Raw genomic sequence first — 4,067 nt, forward strand, 5'->3', positions numbered from 1 at the left:
CCTGCAATAAAAATAATAACTAATACTACGATGTGTAATAGCTTTAATAAGGTGAGATATCACATTTCCCATATGTCAGTCATGCAAAAGACAACAGGCGCCTCAAACCAGAAAGAACCAGTCCTGGCCGGTCTGGTGGGATCTGTGAGGTCATGCTGTGATGTCATAATGGGCCTCAAACCAGAAATAACCAGTCCTAGCTGGTCTGGTTGGGGGGGTCTGTGAGGTCATGCTGTGATGTCATAATGGTATTAACTACCTATACCTTGGCTGTGCTGCTGCCTCCCTCATTCTCCTTCAGAGACATCGAACACACAGGTCACCGGCAGCCCACCAGCAGCTTACTATCAGCTCACCAGCAGCTCACTGGCAGCTCACCGGCAGGAGGAGAATAATCGGCAGCAGATACAGTACTTGACTAAGGTTAGTATCTGGACAAAGACAAGGGCAGCTTAGTTATATGCGTTCGTAGACTTAAGTGCCTATTTATCAGCTACTCCAAACTCTTTGCTTATGTGCTCCAGCCAATCATCTCCCAACTGTCATGTGTTTGAAAAATATCAGCTGGGAGCTGATTGGCTGGTGCAACATTTATCATACATAATGACTTTTATACAGCTAAAAAAACATTGATAAATGGCCCCCTTAGAGCATGATCAACGAGAATCAGAGGGGAATAGAAATTGTTGCTTTAATGATTTAATAAAACAGAAAATAGGATTCAGATACTATATATTAAACTGGAAACAAATTCATAGAAAATGAAATTATGTCATAGCTGGTGATTATTTAAATAATACTATCATATGTTTTTTTTTTAATGTTTTGGAATATACATGTGTATGTTAGTTTATTATAGTGGTCACAGAGACTTTCCATGATGGTTCATATTTTGCCACTCAAGCCAAACTATGGAGCTATTTATGGACTGAGAAATCCTCACCACTCTCCTGGTTTCCTTATTACACACTGAGCCATAGAGTACATCAGCAATACAAGGCCACCATGTATTATTAGTAACCTAGGGGGAGATCTCTCATCCCTTCTAATGATGGGAGGTGTTGCCCATAGTTACTGGATCATTGTATAGAGTATACTAGATAAATAATAGAAGATAATTGGTTGTCATGGGCAACAGCTCCACTTATACTCTTTAGAAGGTTTGATAAGTCTGAAAATATTAGGGAAATCAGAAAGTAGGTTTATGTCGGACACCGCAGATGATTTTACAATTTCCAACATTGAAAGTGCACTCAGCTTACATAAGTAAAATGGTTACTGGGGAAATGGACTGTACAGAAAGGTCATTATACCTCTTACAGTTTCAGGTTCTAGATCAGGCATGATCTTAAACATGAATGTTTATCCCTAAATAGTTAATGTCACTTACAATTGTAAATGCGTTTCAAGGCATCTAACACTATCTACTCTTCATCTTTCCCACAGTACCATGCCTCCAAAATGGGTCATCTCATTCTGGAACACCATGACCTCCTGTTATCCTTGCAGGAAATATCAGAAATGGGCTGAAAAGAGAAGGGCCACCCACATGCCTCGCCCTACCGGGCTTGAGGCGGAGGAACTGACTCCAGCGGAGCAGGTTGAAGAGATCATCTCTAATGGCACCCTGAGCAAGGAACCCACTTTCAGTGATAAGAACATCGATTGCCAAGCCCTGGAAGTGGAAAACAAGAAGCTAGCAGAAGAGAAGAACTTGCTAGCGGAGGAGAATGAGATCTTGAAAATGAAGCTTGAGATCCAATATGAAGCCCTGATGGAGGTGGTGAAGGTGATGGAGGAGGACACTGCCAAACTCCGCAGCTGTTTGGGACAATAACTCAGCTGACCATTAAAATAGGAGCCTTATCTCACCTGTTAGAGAAGGTGGAAAATATGCTCTGAGAGGTTTCTGTAACTTCTAATCGAAAAGTGCTGAAATCTCTCAGTGTATATTTTCCACCTTTTGTCACCTTCTCTAATAGGTGAAAGGATTCATGTATGTCATCATCTGGTTCAGCTAACAGTGGCTATACTATTTCCCATCACATGCTCTGATAATAACATCATGAACATCAATAAACAGAGCAAACTTATTGTCTTGAGTGTGTTCTTGTCTCTACTAAATTTATGCGTAGTGAGAAATATATCTTATGTCTAGGTAAAAATATAACTACTAGGTAAATACATATATAACTATGATAATTATTCATAATATGAAAAAATATTCATATTATTAGGGAAAACAATTCCATTATCACAGGTAAGTATCCAAAATATCTAAAATAAATAACACATGGTGGCATATTAAGCAGTGGTACAATAACACATAACAGCATCTAGAAAATACAAATAAATCTTAAACCGTTTGTCGATCTTATGATTGTGATAACATGAATAATCGGTTCTCAGGTGATAGCGTCAATTTAGCTCCTGTATCAGTGCACCAATAAGATCGTCATTCACCTACTCAGATGTATCACTAGGGGAAAGTCTCCATATTAATGTAACCAGTGGAACTAGTAAGCACATATACATAGTATCAATAGTTCTTGAGCACAGTTTGGCTTCTTATATCTGAGCACCATTTAGCTGAACTCGATATCAACTTATCACTTGGAGAACAACAAGTGCCAGCATGCCAGACATTAAGTGCCCGCTGACACCTGTAGTCCTCCTGTAAAGAAAATATTAAAATAAATGCCGCTAATGCAATCACCTCCGCTGCCACTGATGCCCACATCTCAGCCATGTCCCTGCTGCTTTTGCCTGGAGGTATTATGTGAATAAGCAATGCCACTACTGGGGCATTATGTATACGCAGCACCACCAATAAAGGCATTATGTGTTTAAGCAGCACCACTATGGAGGGCATTATGTGTATAAGTAGTGCCACTACTGTGGTCATTATGTATAAGCGACACAACTACTGGGGGCATTATGTATAAGCAATGCCACTGCTGGGGTCATTATGTGTAAGCGGCGCTAGTACTGAGGGAATTATGTTTATAAGTGGTACCACTACTGGGGTCATTATGTACAAGCAGCACCACTACTGGGGGCATTATGCAAAAGCTGCACTACTACTAAAGGCATTATGTGTATAAGTGGTACCACTTCTGGGGCATTATGTATAAGCGGCACTACTACTGCCAGAATTATGTGAATAAGCAGTGCCACTACTGTGGGCATTATGTACAAATGGTGCCACTACTGGGGTCATTATGTATAAGTGGCGATAGTACTTGGGAAATTATGTGTATAAGTGGTACCACTACTGGGGTCATTATGTATAAGTGACGCCACTACTGGGGCATTAGGTATAAGCAGTGCCACTACTGGGGACATTATGTATAAGTGGCTCCACTACTGGGGACATTATGTGTATAAGCGGCAGTACTGCTGGGTGCATTATGTATAAATGGCTCCACTACTGGAGGCATTATGTGTATAAGTAGTGCCACTACTGTGGGAATTATGTATAAGCAGAACCACTACTGTGAGCATTATGTATAAGCAGTGTCACTACTAGAGGCATTATGTGTATAAGCAGTGCCACTACTGGGAGAACTATGCACAAGCAGTGCCACTGCTGGATGCATTATATATAAGCAGCACTACTACTGGGGGTATTATGTATAAGCAGCAGTACTACTAGGGGCATTATGTGTATAAGAGGCACTACTACAGTGGGCATTATGTGTATAAACTGCATTACTACTGGGGACATCATGCATATAAAGGGCACTACTACTGTGGGCATTATGTGTACAAGCGGCACTACTACTGTGGGCATTATGTGTATAAGCACCACTACTTCTGTGGGCATTATGTGTATAAACAGCACTACTACTGGGATATTTTTATGTATAGGTGGCACTACTACTGGGACATTATGTGTATAAGTGGCACTACTACTATGGGCATGTGTATAAGTGGCACTACTACTATGGGCATTATGTGTATAAGTGGCACCACTACTGTGGGCATTATGTGTATAAGTGGCACTTCTACTGGGAGCATTATGTGTATAGGCGGTGCTACAACTTGAGGCATTATGTGTATAAGCG

The 4,067-nt window shown here is 40.7% G+C and overlaps 1 long non-coding RNA gene across 1 annotated transcript; it reads left to right on the forward strand.

Annotated features, from left to right (window-relative positions):
• The first annotated feature begins 269 nt into the window (after positions 1–269).
• On the forward strand, positions 270–2,094 carry LOC134935635 (uncharacterized). Its single transcript, XR_010180299.1, has 2 exons — positions 270–423; positions 1,447–2,094. It is a non-coding gene; the product is annotated as an uncharacterized LOC134935635 (long non-coding RNA).
• Positions 2,095–4,067: the final 1,973 nt, after the last annotated feature.

Source organism: Pseudophryne corroboree, chromosome 6, assembly GCF_028390025.1.
Source record: "Pseudophryne corroboree isolate aPseCor3 chromosome 6, aPseCor3.hap2, whole genome shotgun sequence".
NCBI classification, from domain to species: Eukaryota; Metazoa; Chordata; class Amphibia; order Anura; family Myobatrachidae; genus Pseudophryne; species Pseudophryne corroboree.